At 50.9% G+C, this 18813-nt stretch overlaps 1 long non-coding RNA gene across 1 annotated transcript; it reads right to left on the bottom strand.

The window, feature by feature from the left end:
- Positions 1–518: 518 nt before the first annotated feature.
- Positions 519–15075, bottom strand: LOC143441513 (uncharacterized). The gene is made up of 3 exons (XR_013109012.1): positions 14962–15075; positions 4752–4888; positions 519–3989 (listed from the first exon to the last, which is right to left on the bottom strand). It is a non-coding gene; the product is annotated as an uncharacterized LOC143441513 (long non-coding RNA).
- Between the last annotated feature and the right edge of the window lie 3738 nt (positions 15076–18813).

Here is an 18813-nt window from a genome sequence, read left to right as displayed (position 1 = left end):
TGGGTAGCCCATGAGACGGACATGTCACACAGGCAAGACTAGCCCTCTGTGCACACGGACCATGGGTGGACACACTGGAGCTGGAGTGGCCAGGGTGGCATCTCATTCATTTGGAGTCTGTGACAATCCCAAGTGGTAGAATCATAAAGCAAGGAGAGGTGCCAAGACACTCTCCCTTCTCCTCTCCCTCTCTCTCTGAAGCTTGGCAGGTACCCAGGAGGAAGGAGCTGCACTTAGGTCCCCTTCAAAGGCAAGCACTTGTCTCATAGTTCACTCATTCATTCAACAAATCCTTCTAAAGTCAGCCACAGGGGCCAGCGAAAGGGCACAGTAAGTAAAGGTGCTTGCTGTGTGAGCCTGCTGACCTGAGCTTGATCCCTGGAACCCATGTAAAACTGGAAGGAGAAAACTGACGACACAAAGTTGTCCTCTGACTTCATACCCATGCACTATGGTACACATACACAAACACACACACACACACAAACACCACAACGATAAAATAGTTTTGTTTGTTTGTTTTTAAGATTGTTAGCTGAGTGGAGTGATACATGCCTTTTATCCCAGCACTTAGGAGGCAGAGGCAGGTGAATCTACAGACAGGATAGCCTGGGCTATATGGTGAGACCCTGTCTCAACCCCCCACCCCCAAAATAAGATTTTTAAAAATATGTGTATGAACGAGTCTGTATGAAAGTATGTGCATCATGTGTGCAGTGCCCATAGATGTCACCACGAAAGAGGTCATCAGATCCCCTGGATCTGGAGTAGCGGGAGCTTGTGACGGATGCTGGGAACCAAATCTATGTCCTCTGAAAGGGCAGCAAGTCCTCCTAGCTGCCGAGCCAGCTCTCCAGGCCCCAGGTGGGATTTTGAAGAGATGTTTTGAGACAGGTGGCTCGGGCCTGTAGTCAAGCACTTGGGAGGCAGAGAGAGGAAGAGCTGGTAGGGGGCCCCTGGGCTGCACAGCGAGACCCTGTCACAAAACTAGGCAAGCCAAGTGAAAGGCAAACGGGGCCTGAAGACTCAGCGTGTCTCCTCAGCCAGCACGTAGCAGACGGATGGCTTCACAGAACTGTCTTCGTTAGGTTCCCATTGCCGAGTTAAAGACTGCAAGCAAAAGCAACCTGGGGAGGAAAGGGCTGATTCCGGCTTATACATCTCAGGACCAAGTCACCGAGGGGCGTCAGGGCAGGAACGCAAGGCAGGAAGCTGCAGGCAGGAACGGAAGCAGAGGCCACACAGGAAAGCTGTTCATTGGCTTGCTCCCCGTGGCTCTCTCAGCCTGCTTCCTTACAGAATGGGAGGACCACCTGCCCCAGGCCAGCATCACCCACAGTGGGCTGGCCCCTCCCACATCAACCACCAGCACTCTAGAGGCAGAGGAGGCCAGGTCTACAGACAGAGTTCCAGGACAACCAAGGCTATATGGAGAAACCCTGTCTCAATAAAGAGAGAGAGAGAGAGACAGAGTCAGAGACAGAGAGAGACAGAGAGACAGAGAGAGAGACCCCACAATCTGATGGATGGAGGCATTTTTGCCAATTGAGGTTTCTTCTTCTCAAATGATTCTGGCTTGTTTCAAGTTAATTTTAGATAGATAGATAGATAGATAGATAGATAGATAGATAGATAGATAACCAGTACAATAGTTTAGACTGGATATGTCTTAGGTCTTAGATGTGCCTCTAGAGACTACGTGATGCCTGACTCCATCTTGGGTCTCTGCAGCAAACCTGCCAGCAGGATACAGCCTTCAACCTCAACCTTGGATACAGTCCTCAGACAGACCTTGAACCTCAATCCCAGCACTTGGAAAGTGGACAGGTGGATTTCTGTGAGACTGAGGCCAGCCTGGTCTATATAGTGAGTTCCAGGATAGTCAGGGCTACACAGAGAGGCTCTGTCTCAAAAACAAAACAAACAAACAAAAAAAAAATCCAATGTGAACCTCCACCCTCTGGACATGTGACATAGCAGGCCTCCATTCTATGTGGCCTATCTGTGGGGCCAAAAGGTCTGAGTCACAGCAGCACAGGGCTCGAGTCCATGAGGCCTTTTAAGATTCTTTGCATTAACTGGGTATAGTGGTATATACCCAGCATGAAGAGGCTGAGGCAGGAGGATTGCCTTGAGTTCAAGGCCTCTTTGGTCTACATAATGAGTTCTAGGTCAGCCCTAGCTGTGTGTATCTAGACTGCCTCAAAATAAAATAATAGAACAAACTGGGCAGTGGTGGTGCACGCCTTTAATCCCAGCACTTGGGAGGCAGAGGCAGGCGGATTTCTGAGTTTGAAGCCAGCCTGGTCCACAGAGTGAGTTCCAGGACAGCCAGGGCTACACAGAGAAACCCTGACTCAAAACCCACCCCCCAAATACTAAGAATAAAATAAAACACCCTGGATGTCTTTGGGAAGGGCCCCGATGACACAAGCACCGGAGATTCCCCTGTGTCCTCCTCCACTGTCCCAGCCAAGGCATTGACACACAGCGTTGAGCAGAGAACTCCACGGGTGTCCTATTGGGCCACACACAGGCCTGTTCACTATGCGGAGGGTCTAGCACAAGCCAAGTGGGCCTGGAATGGGGACAGCAAGCAGGTTGCCCTGGTAGAATTCACCACAGGACCCTGGGGCTGAGGGAAACCGGTAAAATCTGCAAGAATGGGGGTCACGGAGTGGAGGTTGGGGGGGGTAGAAGGAAAGAAAGAAGGAAAGACATAAATTTTGGGATCTGTGGCTGCAGGCTAGTAATCTCAGCTACTCCAGAGGCTGAGACGGAATCCCATGTTCAAGGCCAGCCTGAGCAATTTAGTGAGATCCTATCTCAAAATCAAAAGTGGAAGGGAGACTGAGGATGGGGCTCAGTGGAAGAGCGTGTGCCCAGAAAGAGGACCTGGGTTCAACCTTCTGAACCAGTAAGGCAGGCGGAGGGCCCACACCTTCAATTCCATCACTGGGAAGGCAGAGGCAAGTAGAGCTTTGAGAGTTCGAGGCCAGCCTGGTCTACAGCCCTAGATCCAGGACAGCCAAGGCTACACAGAAAAAACTCTGACGTAGGAAAAAAGAAAGAGGGCTGGAGAGATGGCTCAGTGGTTAAGAGCACTGACTGCTCTTCCAGAGCTCCTGAGTTCAATTCCCAGTAACCACATGGTGGCTCACAGCCATCTGTAATGGAATCCGATGCCCTTTTCTGGTGTGTCTGAAGACAGCTACAGTGTACTCACCTACATAAAATAAATAAAATCTTAAAAAAAAAAAAACAAAGAAAAAAAGAAAGAAGAGAATAATAAGATAAATAAATAAATAAATAAATAGTCGAAGAAAGAAAGGCTCATGCATGGCTCATACCTGCAAACACTGAAGCAGGAGGATCACCATGAGTTCAATGCCATCCCGAGCTACAGAGTAAAATTCTGTCTCAAAAATATAAAATATAAAATATAAAATAAAAAAAGAGGGAGAGACAGAGACGGGACGACAGAGATGGAGAAGGGAGAAGACTAAGAAAAGAACTCTCCTCTGTCGCAGGCTCAGGGCTGCGTTGGAGGCAGACCACAGGGCTCTCATTTTCTGCAGATTTTTCCGCCAGAGGCAGGAAACGTTGTCCCCTGGGAACCTCCGAAATAGCTGAGCTCCAGCGCAGCGAGGCTGGGGGCGGAGGCCGCGGCCAGGAGGGATTTACACCCCGCTCTGCAGCGCCTGGAGCTGGAGAGGGCTGCGGCTGGCGCCAGTCGGCCTGGGTGTGAGCCCCTCCGCCGCCGCAGCCTGCCTCTGCGCCCCTCACTCAACAGGGATAGGTTACAGCAGGGCCATGTCTACAGCAGGGGCATGTCGGCTTGGAGGCGTTCTCATCTCACCATCAGGCCTCTCTGAGAGACCATGCCAGGCCCCTCGCTCCCCCTCACCCAGGCAGTGTGCAGTGTGAACCGTATATCCAAGCAAGGGGAACCCCACATCCAGGCTTCCACTCTCATGGGGTTGGTGACCCTAGTTTAAAAAAAAAAAAAAAAGTAGTCCTTAAGGGACCAGCTAAAAGTCCTGTGCTCTGTTATTGGTTGAGAGGATAGAGTTCTCTGATTGGTTAGTCCAGTCCCTCCTAAGTCTGGGGCATGGGGGCAACCCAAAACCTTTGGACTGAGACCCAGAAAAGGGAGAAATGGGGGATGGGGTGTTATAAATCAATATCAGATACACACAAGGGGCCACAGGACGGGACCAGAGGGAAGGCAACTTGGCATTTATTGAGTACCTAGCAAGCTCCAGACATTTTACTGAAGTTTAAGCCTCCCCAGAAGATCCCTCCCAAGAAGTCAGACTCAGAGGACATGGTTGACCAGGCCAAGGCCGCCAGAGCCACTGTAGCCCTGCACCCTGGGCCCTGCATATTGTCCCTGCACCCTGACCCCCCGCACCCTGGCCTCTGCACTGGGCCTGCACCCAGCCCCCTTCTGACCTCAGCCTTCATACAAAAAAAAAAAAAAAAGACAGAGATGGACTGGGGAGGCTTGTTTGAATGTTGGCCTCCAGTTTCTCACTGACCGTGTTCTCATGGCCAGAAGATACGGACTTCCCCCCACCCCCTACCCCCCCAGACTTGTACAGGAAAAGAGGAGCCAGAGGCTGGCCCTAGAGGTGTCTGGACTCACCAGTGTAGCCAGGGAGAGTCAGATGGACTCAGGCCTCAGACTACACTACAGTTCCACAACCTTGAGGACCCCAGGTCACCACAGCTGCTCTAGGTGTGCCCACCTCATCGCTGTGACAGCACCATCCTGGAGGGCCAGGCCTCTCTGGTCTCCAGAGCTCCTTCCTCTGTTTCCAGAAGCTTCCGAGAATTCTGCTGTGAGTGAGACACACACGTCTGCCTCCAGATGCCAACTTCGCCACTGCCCAGAAACAGGGAGACCCCAGGATTATCAGTCTATTCTCCTAAGGGGAAACTGAGGCACAGAAAGAGATAGCACAGCAGGTTTCCCCAGCCCAAGCCTGGAGATGTTGCCCTTACTGCCAACAGATTCATGGCAAGGCGAGGATGGGTAGACCCCCAGGTTGCTCATACTGGGAACAGCGCTCTATGGATGAACCACACCCCAGCGCCAGAGCACAGCCTAGGTCTGTGGCCCCTGGCCCGCAGACAACCAAGGTCACGGCCTTTATTACCACTGACCTTGTGGCTGGTAGCATCTGCCTAAGTGTGGGCTAAGGTCTATATTCAATTCTAAACAGCCACTCTGTTTAGTACACCACTGGGGAAACTGAGGGACAGAGTGCGTCTGCGTGGTACACAATCTTGAGACCAGCTATAGCTTCTCAGGACTAAATCATCTCACTCAACCTGAACACCCCAACCACCCTCTCCCCCTCATCCCTGCATGCGTGCGCGCGCGCGCGCGCGCGCGCACACACACACACACACACACACACACACACACACACACACACACACACACACACACCAGAGTCCCCTGTGAGGTTGAAGCTGTCTCCCGTTGGCTCCACACTGGCTGCAGGACATTTGCTGTAGTGTCAGCTCCAGGCCCCACCCCGATGGGGGGCCGCAGGCAGGGGGGTTTCCTGGTGCTAGGAGGGAGGAGTGCACCCCCACCCCCAGCCCCATATGGCCTACATCCTGGCCCATCTGCTTTCCATTGCCCAGCACCCGTGGAGGGGCTGCCGCAGCCCGCCTGCAGGGGTGTGAAGTTTATGTGGCCGGGTTTGGAGCCGGCGGTGACAGGGCCACACACACACATGCAGACATACACTGGACATCCCCTACCTTGCTATATGTGAACACATCAATATACCCTCACACGCCCTGAGGGGCCTGAACAGTCTCACACTCTCACCTCGAACTACCAGAGGCTACCTCCAACCCAACAGACCCCCACCCTCCGCTCAGACACAACTCACACACACACACATGCACACACACTCACACTAGTTCAGTCCCAGAATACATCTCTGCACATACAGACATGCTCACGGACATGCCCACACCCACTGACACACACATGTGCTCCCTCGCTCACACACCCCCACATCTCTTTGCACCAACATATATGCATGCTCAGTCAACTCAATTCAGTTCAAAAATAGTGAGTCACACACAGGCCTAACTCAGAGGAACCCCAAGTCCTGAGCCTATGAGGCCCCCTCTCCCACTACTGGTCTCCTGACCTTCTGTATCACCCCCAAACCTGAATTGCTAGGGGGAACCCAGAGCCCTACATCTGCATGACACATGTCATACCCCCTTGGGCCTCCTCAGTCCTTCCCAGTCTCTGGGGCTTCTCCTCTTTCAAGAGAGAAGTGAAGGATGCTGTACCAGCCCCAGGGAATGTATGCAGAGCCAGGCTCCAACTCAGGCCCAGTGGTGTCTGCACCAGACACTTTCTAACCATTCTCAGGAGTTCCTCACTGACTGCCCCCCAACAAGACATGACCCTAGCTCTATGTCTTTTTCTTTTCTTTCTTTCCTTCCCCCTTCCCACCCCCCCCCCCCCCCCGCTCTCTTTAAGGCAGAGTTTCAAACGGTAATCCAGGCTGGCCCAGAACTATGTAGACCAGGTTGGTCTTTTTTTGTTTGTTTGTTTGTTTGTTTGTTTGTTTGTTTGTTTTTGTCTTTGTTTTTTGAGACAGGGTTTCTCTGTGTAGCCCTGGCTGTCCTGGAACTCACTCTGTAGATCAGGCTGGCCTCGAACTCAGAAATCCGCCTGCCTCTGCCTCCCAAGTGCTGGGATTAAAGGCGTGCGCCACCACCGCCCGGCTGACCAGGTTGGTTTTAACCTCATAACAATCCTCCTGTTTTAGCTTCCCTAGTGCGGGGATTATAGGTATTAGCCACCAAGTCCAGAAGAAAGGCACGTGCCAACCCTGAATTCCCTCCCCTCTTAGCAGATATGGACAGAAACTTCAACTGGAGGCAGACTGTGGCCGGTCACTCCAGACCCTTCTTCTGTATCTCTGCATGTCAAAGGAGTGTCCTCCCAGCTTCAAGTCACCATGGGACTGGAGCTCAAGGGAGAGTGTGTGGCGGCGCCTCAGTGAACCAAGGAGCAAACTTGGCCTAGATCTCAGCTCAGTGCCCTGTCCCCAGGAAGAAAATTCCAGAGCCAAGAGGCTCTGCCACATCTAAGCTGGTTGCTGGGAATCTCTGGCTTAGCCCAGACAGTCCAGCCAGCTGCCAGAAGAGAGCAGGAGCCTCCTTTACAACGTGTGAGAATTCTCACTGGCGGCAGGCAGGGCGGCAGGCAGGGCAGCTCTGGCCTCCAGGACCCCACCCTGCCAGGGTGCTGGTCCTGCAGCTGAAAAGGAGCCTTCCCTTGCTGGCAGAGCCTAGCCCTCCATCCCTGCCCCTCCCTTCACCTGGCCTTCTGCCGGTCTGTAGCTCCGGAAACCAGTCCCTTGCTAACCAGAGACCAAGTAGCCAGAAAGGAAAGAAAAAGCTTTGGTATCCGCCCTGGTTTTGCCTGTTCACCAATTTCTTTTTTGCATTTATGAACACCTACTGTGTGCTAGGGTAGGTGCAGAGGCTGTGTGTTAGCACAGAGTCCTGCTTTCTTGACACCCACTCCCCGACCCTGCAGGGAGAGGAGGCAGGCAGGAATATGACCAGGTAAGATGGCGCATGCCTATAGCCCTAGCCACTGGCAGGCAGAGTCAGGACAGCAGACAGCGTGCCAGTCAAGACTGGTGAGTTCAAGTTCAACCTATGCTACATAGTGAGACCTTGTCTCAACACAAAGAGTCTGTTTAGTGCCACAGACCAGAATTTGGAAGACAGAGATAGGAGGATCAGAAGTTCAAGGCTACCCTGGACTACATGAAACTCTGACTCCAAAACACTAGGGTGTCAAGATAGCTGAGAGAGTGTACTGCTTACTGAGCAAGACTGATGACTTTAGTTCAGTTCCTGCCATCCCTACGAAGATAGAAAACCTCCCCAACATCATACAGACACAATAAAAATAAGTAAAATAGGGCTGGAAGTGACTTAATGCAGATGGTTGGTTGTGCCATTCCAAGATCTAAGTTCAAATCCCAAATGCTACAAAATGTTATTCGATCATATGTATAACCCTACACCACTCCGATCATATGTATAACCCTACACTACTCCGACTGCAGATAGGAAAGGGAAAGAAGATTCCCCAGAAGCTGATGGCACCCGAAGGCATTGAACAATGAGGATACACTGTCTCAGATGAGGGGGAAGACAAGGACCCAAGCCTGATGTTGTCTCTTACACACCAGCCTGCCTATACACACTCACACACATCACACACCCACACACAATCAGACAGGAGCTGGAGAGACTGCTCAGTAGTTCAGAGTGCCTGTTGCTCTCCACAGGACACAAATTCAATCCCAGAACCCAAGGCAGGAGGCTCACAATCACTGTAACCCTAGCTTGGGGTGGGTGGGTGGGGAGTGTGGATGGGGGGGGGATTCAAGGCACCTGAACTCATAAATATACATAATGAAAATTTAAAATAAAAAATTAAATTAGACACAAATAAATAAAACAAAATCTAAAAAACAGGGCAGACAAGATGGCTCAGCAGGGACAAGCACTTGCCACCAAGCCCAATGTTCTGAGTTCAAGTCCCCAGAACCCGCGTGGGTGGGTGGAAGGTGGGACTGAAACCCTGAAAGTTCTGAGCTCCACACAAAGGACATAGCACAAGCACCATACCCCACTGTTCATTAATTGATTTCTCAATTAATTAAAATCTTAAGTGTATAATATAATAAAGACTGTGGCAAAGGGAAAGGCTAGGGTGGTAGGGAAATGCACAAGTGTTTTGAGACGGTCCCTCAAGGTCAGTAGGGGAAGAATAAAGAGAGAGGCTGGGGAACCCGCAGGGGTAAGGGCCAGGTCCCAGGCACAAAGAATGACCCATTCAAAGACCGACTGCCCCCTGCCTTTACCACTGTGCTCCACCTTGCTGGGATTTTTAAACTTAATTTTATTTGTTGGACAGGGTTTTACACTGTAGTCCAGGCTAACCTAGAACATTCTGTGTGGTTCTGACTGACCTCTCTGAACAAGGGGTCCCTCCTACCTCACTCTCTGCCTTCTTCCTGTGTGATTCTGAGATAGGGCTTTGTTGGGGAGTTATCTTGCTGTCACTCTGGGGTCACCCTTTCTCCTCTGTTCTCCCGATTCTCCCATCCATGCTGTTAACAGTACAGGAAGGCCCCCGTGTCAGCTTGGGTGTGTGTCCTGTGTCCTAGTATCCAGGAGCTAAGGTCTAAAAGTGGTTCTCTGCCCAACACAAGTGTTGGGTAGGGGAGCCTAAGGGGGTTTAGGTGATGAGGGCTCTGCCCCATGAATGGAGTCTTGTCACTGTCGGTGCTGTGGGGCTTCACCTCCTCTTTGTTCTTCTACAGTGGTGACCCAGCATAAGGACCTCATGCGGAGGCCGCCAGCATCATGAACTGAACAAGTGTCTTTGATTTATACAGAACACTGCCTCAGGCATTCCATCCCAGCAGCGCAAACAGAAGAAGAGGCCAGAGGACTGGCTTGTGCACCCCCCCACACCCCTTGCAGAGGGGCCCCAGTGTCCAGAGCTCATAGAACTTCTTTCTTTTAGCATGGCCTGGCCCAGCGCGACAGACACTCAGAAAAGCCCCAGGTAGCAAGGCACTGAACTCCAATGCAGACCTTAGTCCTACCTCACTGGACAGGCGGTGGCCTCCTTCATCCACCACCCTGATTTTAAGTTTGGCTCAGCTTCCTAAGGCTGCGGGCGTCACCCTGAAATCTAGCTGGACACGTAAGTAGGAGGTGGAGGCAGGAGAATCAGCAATTCGAGATTACCGCTACACTGCCATCCCGGGCTGTCTCCAAAACACCAAAAAGGAAAGAAAGAAATCTGGATGCGCTGCTGTGACACTCTGAGAGCCTGCCACGGCTAGGCTGGCCACCCTGTCGACTGCAGTCCTCTCCTCTCCCGCCTCCACCTGCCGGGCGACACCCCCCCCCACCCCCCACCCCCGCCTCCCGCCTGCGAATTTTCCACGCAGGGTTAGGCTGGCGGCGCGCTGTCTGCGGCCCATAAAGGCGGCCGTGTGCTGCATTCGTCTCGCTGCGCCGCGGGCGGCCAGGGCTGGAGGGGGCCGCTCTCTGGGACCCCACCGCTGCCTCCCCTCCCCTCCCCTGGCCTAGACAAGCCTGTGGTTGAAAGAAGTGGCCCCAAAGTAGGTAGTGATGTCCGTAGCAGCTCTAGGGATATGGAGACTGGAGGATCAAGGGAACTGGACTTGCCTTGGATACATTGCAAGTTGGAGGACAGCCTGGGCTACTGAAGACATTGTTTCTAAACAGACAAAAAGAACAGGAAGGGAGGAGGGACCACCTGATGGAGGAAGAGACAAACACAGAAACAGAGAGATTGAGATGTCTCAAGTAAGGGTGCCTGCCCCCAAATCTGATAACCTGGGGACCCACATGCAGGAAGGAGAAAAGTGATTCCTGAAAATTATCCTCTGACTTCCACGCTGGGGTCCTGATCTACGCATGCCTGTGCACACGCACAGGATAGATAGGTGAACGAACGAACGAATGAATGAATGAGTGAGTGAGTGAGTGAATGAAAAAGAAAGCAGACCTCCAAGGTCTCCCAGGAGGGAATTCGGCAATCCTGTTTGATCGGTTAATCTTAGCTTCTATGCCCTGCGTCAGGTACCATCAAAGACTGGGATATCACAGGAACAGAGCACAAACCACCCAGCCTCCTGCAGTGACACCTTCCACGGGAGAGCCAGACACTGGCAAATCAACACCTAGGCACAGTGGCAGATGCTCTGGGAGGAGGTGGGGTGTGAGGAGCTGGGAGGGGTTATGGGGAGTGGTGGGGGGGGTGCGCACGGAAAAGCTCCAGAATGCTCAGGGGACAGCTGTGGGAAAGCTGGACGTAGAGGGTGTCAAAAGGAAGAGCGTCCTGGGAAATAAAAACTGCCTGAGCAAGGACCTGTGGCAGAAATAGCCTTTATCATTAACCACAGGTTCCTACCTCCTAGGCTCCTTCTCTTGGGCTAATCCAGGCATTTGCAGGTCCAGCTGCCCAGAGAGGGGAAGAGGCCTAGCCAAGGTTCCTCAGCAGGCAGGGAGCTAGGCTGGGGCCTCAACCATCGTCTCTGATTCCATATCTCTCTCTTTCCTTCTCTCTTTTTCTTTTCAAGCCAGGGTCTCGTGTACCTCTTGATGGCATCCAAATCACTGTGCAGTCAACTATGACCTTGGACTTCTGGTCCTCCGGGCACGAGAAAGGGTGTTGCTCTGTAGTCCAGGCTACCTGAGATCCGGTCTTAAACCAGCAAAGCCCTCAAAATTCAATAAGGTCAACTTAAAGTGAGCAAAAGGTTTGAATATTATCTGTTTTCAGTAATTAAGATAGGTGGATTGTATTGTAATTAAGTCAAAGGAAGACTGAACACTATCAGACACTAGGAAATGCAAGCTCAGAGCGTGCGATAGGAGCTAGAAAGGTGACTCAGTGGTTAGGGGCACTGGCTACTCTTCCAGAGGACCTGATTTGATTCACATGGTGGCTCACAGCACCTGTAAGTGCAGTCCCAGAGGGTTCTGTTGGTTTCCCTGGGCACTGCACACACACGGTCCACAAGATACATTCAGGCAAGACATCCAAACACATTTTTAAAAAGTTAAAATATAACAGTTTTCAAAAATAAAAATGGAAGTTGGGTGTGGTGGCGCCCAACATTAGTCCCAGGACTCAGGAGGCAGAGCAGGTGGCTTTATCTGTGAATTCAAGGCCAGCCTAGACTACAAAGTGAGTTCTAGGACAACCAGGGCTACAGAGACAGAGAGAGAGAGAGAGAGAGAGAGAGAGAGAGAGAGAGAGAGAGAGAGAGAGAGAGAGAGAAAAGAAACACCTGGCTGTGCACAGTAGGACTCACCTGTAATCCTAGCACTTAGAACTTAGACGGGAGTATCAGAGATTCAGGTATAGTCTTAAACCACATAAAGAACTCAAAGCCTGCTTGGTCTCAAAAGAAAACAGAAAAGGGGGCAGAGGGATGGCTCAGTGGGGTCAACCTGATGACCTGAGTTTGGATCCCAGATCCTACCGTGGATGGAAGGAACCAATCCTCAAAGTTCTCCTGAGTCTACACACACGTTGTCCCTGAGTGCCTGTACACACCAACAAAAACTGCATACTAAAAAGTTGAAAACTAAGAAAAAGGTGAAAGAAAAGGAAAGGAATGTGGTGGTGTTTCTCTTCCCTCACTCCAGACACCCCCACGCCACCCTGCCATGGCCTTGTCCCCAGTCAGACACTGAGGCACCTGAGGCCCGCTCCTCCCTCAGCTGACTGGCCAGTGTACTCAGCCCGCAGGTGCCTCTGTCAGCTTCCACTTCCTTTATGTGGCTCAGTGGCCTCTGTCTGGTCCCCACGTGACACCTAAGCACTGTGTCACCCCTTCAAGTAAAATCCCCTGGTGGCTTCCTGCGGCTTAGGATAAAATAGCCCGGATCATCATGACCCTTGGGCCCGCAGGTCCAGCCCTGCCCATTAACACTCACTGCCTGACATTTTCTTTTTTCTTTTCTCTGTTTTTGTTTGTTTGCTGAGACAGAGCCTTGGCTGGCTGGAAGTCTCTACACAAGCCAGGCTAGCCTTTCACACTCCCAGAGATCCACCTGCCTCTGTCTGTTGAGTGCTGGGAATGAGGGCATGTGCTACCACACCTGGCCTTATTTTTATTTATTTATTTTTATTCGTTTCAAACTTTATTATGGGTAGGTATGGGGGTGCCCGTGCCAGGAGCCCTATGGAGGTCAAAGGACAACTCCCAGGAGAGTGGTTTCCTCTTTCTACTGTGTGGGTCACTGCAATCAAACTCAGGTCATCAGGCTTGGTGGCTGGCACTTTATATTCTGAGCCTCCCTTCCCCACCCCCCATCTCATTTTATTTTATATTTGAAACTGTAGCCCACACCGGCCTTGAACTCTATGTAGGATCGGCAAGCCTTAAAATCCTGATGCTCCTGCCTCTGCCTTCGTAGCACTGAGATTCTGGGCACACACAGCCATGTCTGCTTTATGAAAGACTGGGCATGAAAGCCAGGGCTTTATACTGCTAAGCAAGCACCCTACTGACCAAGCCACACCCCCAGCACCCTCCTGCTGTTCCCGGGTACCCTGGGCCTTTGTGCTCAAGGTCTTCAAGAAGTCTCCCTTCAGGCCCCTCTGCTTTCCTGGTCTTTGCTGTCTTTCCAAGGGTGCTTGGGTACTCCAAGACTCCCCATGATGTCATGACCACCACCATGGGTTCCAGAACCAGGCTGGCTTGTGCCACCTAGCTCAATGACATCATTTGTGTCAGACCAGCTGGGAGTCCAGGTGGCTCACATCTGGCTCCTTAGAGTCTCTACCAGGCAGTGCCCAGTTCTGAGCAGAGCCCCAGATGGGACCCAGGTGCTGGCTCTCTCCCACCTTCCAAGTCCTCGAGTTGGTTTTCCAACCCCCAACCCCCAGGCCACCAGGCCGTTGTGGAGAGCCCAGATCAGATCCTGTCTGGCTAGTGATGGGCACACTTTTGCAGCTCTGTTTCTCCAAGAGAAAGAGAGGCTCACCGACCAGATTTCACACGCAACACTGGACAGTCAGTCCTGAATCTCTTACTTGGTGAGAGAAGGGCTTCACAGCCACAAACTCATTCCCCCAGTGGAACAAACGGGTTGAGATGGGGCTCTGAGGGTAGAGAGTTTGCGTAGCCTGCAGGAACCCTGGGTTCCCTCCTCATACTGCAAATAATAAACAAATGCTGAAATGAAAACTAGCCAGGTATGGTGGTACACACACTCAGGCTGAAGCAGAAGGATGGCAAGTTCCAGGCTAAGCTAGGCTCCATGAGAACAGTCTCAAAATCATAAAAATAATCTGGGCGGGTAGAAGCCGGTGGACCTGGCCACTCTGGAGCTCGCTATGTAGATCAAGCTAGCCTCTAACTCACAGAGACCTACCTGTCTCTGCCTCGTAAGTGCTGAGATGAAAGGCATGCACCACCCTCTCCAGCCATTGCCACTCTGTTTCAAAGACAAAAAGTGGCTGGAAAGATGGCTCACAGGGTAGCGCTTGCCACCCAGCCTGACAGCCTGAGTTGGATCCTCCAGAATCCACAGAGTGGGAGGAGAAACCAGTTCCCACAAGCTCTCCTTTGATCTCTACAGTGAGCACACAGTGTATACACACTCAAGCACACAAATTAAGACAAATGAAATATAATGAGAAAAGTGCTAACGTGGGGCTTGGTGGCTCACACACACAGTAATGCCCACGTTTGAGAGGCAAAGGTGGAGGGATCGAGAATTCAAGGCTATCCTCAGCTACACAAATCTGAGACTAACCTGAGCTACATGAGAGCTCTCTCCTGTTTCATTTTTTAAAAGTTGGTTTAAAAATAAAACGTGAAAAAGACCCGGGCAGCAGTGGTGATGCATGACTTTAAGCCTTTAATCCCAGCACTCAGGAGGCAAAAGCAGGCAGGTCTCTGAGTTCAAGGCCAGCCTGGTCTATAGAGTAAGGCCCAGGATGTCCAGGGCTTCACTGAGAAACACTGTCTCAAAATACCAAAAAAAAAAAAAAAAAAAAAAAAGCAGCCTCCTGGACTGTCACTCAGTAACACGACACTTGTCTAGTGTTATCCCGAGGACCCTGCTTTCAATCCTTGGACAACAAATAATAAATAAAGTAATACATCAATAAAGACCCCGGATGGCTCCAAGACAGTTAAATGTCCCCTGGGTGGCTTCCAGTCCACATAAACATGCACAGGAATGTTCCCAGCAGGGTTTTCCCCAAGAGCTGAGGAGAAAACAACCCAAGTGCCCCTAAAGGGTGGGTGGTATATCTCCATACCAGGGAATATTATTCAGCCTTCAAGAACAAAAACAAACAAACACAAGCCTCAGGAGCAAACCCACCTGGCTGAACCTCGAAGGCATCGGCTGTGAGAAAGGCCAGACGAGGGCAGAGAGAGCATGCATGCGATGTGTGTGACCTACTTTATGACTCCATGCATAAGAAATGTCCTGAACAGGCAAAGCCACAGACACAAAGCAGATGCAGCTCAGCAGAGGCAGGCGGGGGCGGGAGAGGGGGAGGGACCGTCCCTGGGTCTGGGATTTTGTTTTCTGGTGATGGAATGTTCTGGGGTGGAGAGTCAGGCTGGTGACACAACCTGGGGAACATGGGAGAGCCTGCCTCATTGTGCCCTAGAAAGCCATTAAAAACTCCAGCTTGTCACCACTTCCCCGACAGCTGTGTCCTTGGACAGGTCCTTTGTCCCTCCCGACCTCAGTCCCTGACTTCTCAAAGGGGCTGTCACCGCTGCCTTAGTCCCAGCAGAGAGTGACTCACTGGCCAGGGCTGTCCTGCCTTTTGCGTGCCTTTGGGAGGGGAGAGGAGGGTATCCCAGCCTCAAAGCTGCAGAGGCCCAGACACTAAGAACCACAGCCCAAGAAACCTTATCTTGAAAGTCAAACTGGGTTGGGAGATGATCCAGTCAGTATGGTGCTTGCCTCAAAATGATAACCTGAATTGCTTCCCCCCAAACCTACCCACAAAATAAATGAATACATACATACATACATACATACATACATACATACATAAATGCCAGATGTGGTGGGGACACTTGTAATCCCAGCCCTTGCGAGGCTCCCTGGCCAGCCAGTCTGGCTGAGTTGGGGGCTCCAGGTTCACTGAGAGACCCTGCCTCAAAAAATACGGTGGGAAGCAACTGAAGAAGACACCTCTGGCCTCCAAGTGCTTGTGCACCTGCACGCACACAGACACACATCACACAGATTGAATAAAAGCATACACAGAATGGACCGCCTTTCTCTGTCACCTCCACTTAGCTTCAGGATTACCATGACGATGGTCACACCTGTCCTTCCCTCTTTTCTTTCTCTTCCTTTCTTCCTGCCTTCCTGCCAGTGTATGTTCACTGGCCAATGAGTTACTGAGGAATGGGGTTGGGGGAGAATGGGGGGAGGTCAGTTGAGTGCTTGTCCCGGGTCACAGCTTTTCTTTCTCTGTTCTTGTTCATATACAATATATTCTAAATTAAATTGTTTATTTTTTTACATGTTAAGTGTTATGTCATCTGTCATTTGTTGTCTGTTATATATAGTATATTATATATAATTTACATATTAAATTATTTAAGTTAAAAATTAAATTTATTATTATTATTATTTTGCACCCAACCAGGCACAGTGGTGCATGCCTTTAATCTCAGCACCCAGGAGACAGGCAGATCTCTGTGAGTTGGAGGCCAGCCTGGTCTACAGGGTGAGTTCCAGGACAGCTGGGGCTACACACACAAACCCTGTCTCAGAAAACCAAAATATGAAACAAAACAAGCAAACAAACAAATCTCCAAATTTTTGTTTTTACATCTTCAGGGGTCAAACTTAAGTTGCCAGGCTTGGAGACAAAGCAGCCTCACCCTTCAAAATGGAGTTGAAGGTCTCAGGAAAGCCCCCTGCCCAGCCTGGGCTATTTCCTGGGGTAATGGTGGGTTTCCTTGGGGGATCCCCTCCAGAGCAGTCCCCGGAGTGACATAGGTTTCATTTCTCCTTGCTACTGTCGTTTCTGTGCACACTGATGCTTTTCTTTTGGCCAGAGCTGGGTTGTGGAGCCCTGGGGGTCTCCATGCCAGCATAGGCCTTGGAGAGGGCTCAGCCTCCAGCCTGTGCAAAGAAGTAAAGTGTGAGACACAGGTTACCCTTTGGGCAGCAGTGGGAAGGCTGGGCATTGTCCAAGCTCTCCCTGGGTCCATAAAATGGGCATGGTAGCAGCCCTGCCTAAGGCAGGCCCACACCTGCAATTCACTAGAGCCATCTGGGCAGGAGAAAGGCAACACTTGAGAGAGGTTATTCCACTTGCTGTGGCTCACACAGCAAACAGATCGGCCATGATGCTGAAATGTGAATCCAGCCAGTTTGGCATCATACCCTTTTTGCTGAGGGCCACTGGCAGTCTCTCGAAAACAGGTGATCAACTATTCACAATACTATTTAATTTGTATTATTGCCTGATGGAGTATGTTTTTCATCTATCTATCTATCTATCTATCTATCTATCTATCTATCTATCTATCTATCTAATGTATATTTGTGTTTTGACTTCAAGGGTATCTGTGTAAGGGTGTCAGATCCCCCGGAACAGAAATTACAGAGTTGTGAGCTGCTGTGTGTATGCTGGGAATTGAGCCCGGGTCCTCTGGAAGAGCACTGGTCCTCAGCCAGTGTTCTCAACTGCTGAGCCATCTCTCTTGCCCCTCTTGTTTTGTTTTAAAGACTCAGTCTCTTGTCACCAGGCTAGCCTCAAACTCACTCTGTGGCACAGGCAGGTCTTGAACTAGAGAGTCTCCTTCCTCTGTCTCCCAAATGCTGGGGTTATAGGAATAGACCACCCAGGACACTGGATGCTTGCTTTTCTCTCTGGCTGAGATGCAGGTCAGGCCTCACTCTTCTGCCTTTCATCACTTGGGTCTAAACATCTTGGTGCCAAGATGTGGCTGTGGCCTCCACCTCAAGAGCTGGCCTGACAGCCAGGATTTCCCTGTGCACAAGATCTGTACACAGAATCTCCCTCAAGAGTGTAAACTCTCACCCCTTCCTCAGTTGCACCCTCCCGTGGCTCCCGGTGCACCCCAGGACAAGGTCATACTTCCACCTGCAAGGCCCTGATTCTAGTTACAGCAAACCTTGCTCATCCACACCCTGGTGCCTGCTCACCCTGTGACCCCAGAGGTCAGGATCAGTTGAGTTTTGCTTGAGGCTGTTCTCTCCTAGGAGTTAGACAGCAAGACCTGACTCACTCTGTCTTCGCCCCACCCTCCTTCCTTCTCCGAGCTGGCTTCCTGACCTCTCACAGGGTTTGGTGTATGAATAGTAAAAATCACATGGTGGGCTGGAAAGGTGGCTCAGTGGTTAAGAGCACTTGTTGCTCTTTCAGAGGACCAGGTCCAGTTCCCAACATCCACATGGTAGCTCACAACCACCTCCAAACTCCAGTTTCCAGGGATCTGATGCCCTCTTCTGACCTCCATGGGCACTGGGCATATATAGACATATACATGCAGGTAGAACACCTATATCATAAAAAAAAAAAAAAAAAAAAAAAAAAAAAAATTAAAAAAGGTCACAGATACTTTAAAAAGACCTGTTCAACTCTTGGCAATTTTAAGACAGAGGCAATGGTCCAGGCCATAACCCCAGCACTCAAGAGGCTGGACCAGAAAGATCCAAGTTCAAGGCCATCCTCACCTACTCAGTTCAAGGTTGACTGAAGAGACCTTGCCTCAAAAACAAAAGGGAAGGGCCGGGAAGTGGCAAGATTGCTCAGTAGATAAAAGGCACTTGCCGCATGAGCCACTAGCCTAACCGTTGTAAAGGGGGCAGAAGAGAGCTAACTCTGTGACGTCCTGTGACCTCTGACCTCTACTTGAGAGCCATGACTCATGTGCCCCCCTCCCACAATAATATAAGTAAATTTTTTTTTAATTTAAAGCAAGACAAAAAGATATCCTGAGAAGCTGGGGGTGGCGACACACATCTGTGATGCCAGCTTTTGGGAGGCAGAGCCAGGAGGTTGCTTCTAAGTTTGAGGCCAACCTGGTCTTACCTAGTGAGTTCCAGGCCTGCCAGATCTACATAGAGAGCCTATGTCCTAATGTTCATACTCTGCTGCTGTCATAAGACACTCTGACTCAAAAACCATGGAGGAACAATGCTTGCTGGCTCATGCCCAGCTAGCTTTCT

This window comes from Arvicanthis niloticus, chromosome 2 (assembly GCF_011762505.2).
Source record: "Arvicanthis niloticus isolate mArvNil1 chromosome 2, mArvNil1.pat.X, whole genome shotgun sequence".
In the NCBI taxonomy this organism is placed as follows: domain Eukaryota; kingdom Metazoa; phylum Chordata; class Mammalia; order Rodentia; family Muridae; genus Arvicanthis; species Arvicanthis niloticus.
This window is presented reverse-complemented; position numbering and strand designations above follow the sequence as displayed.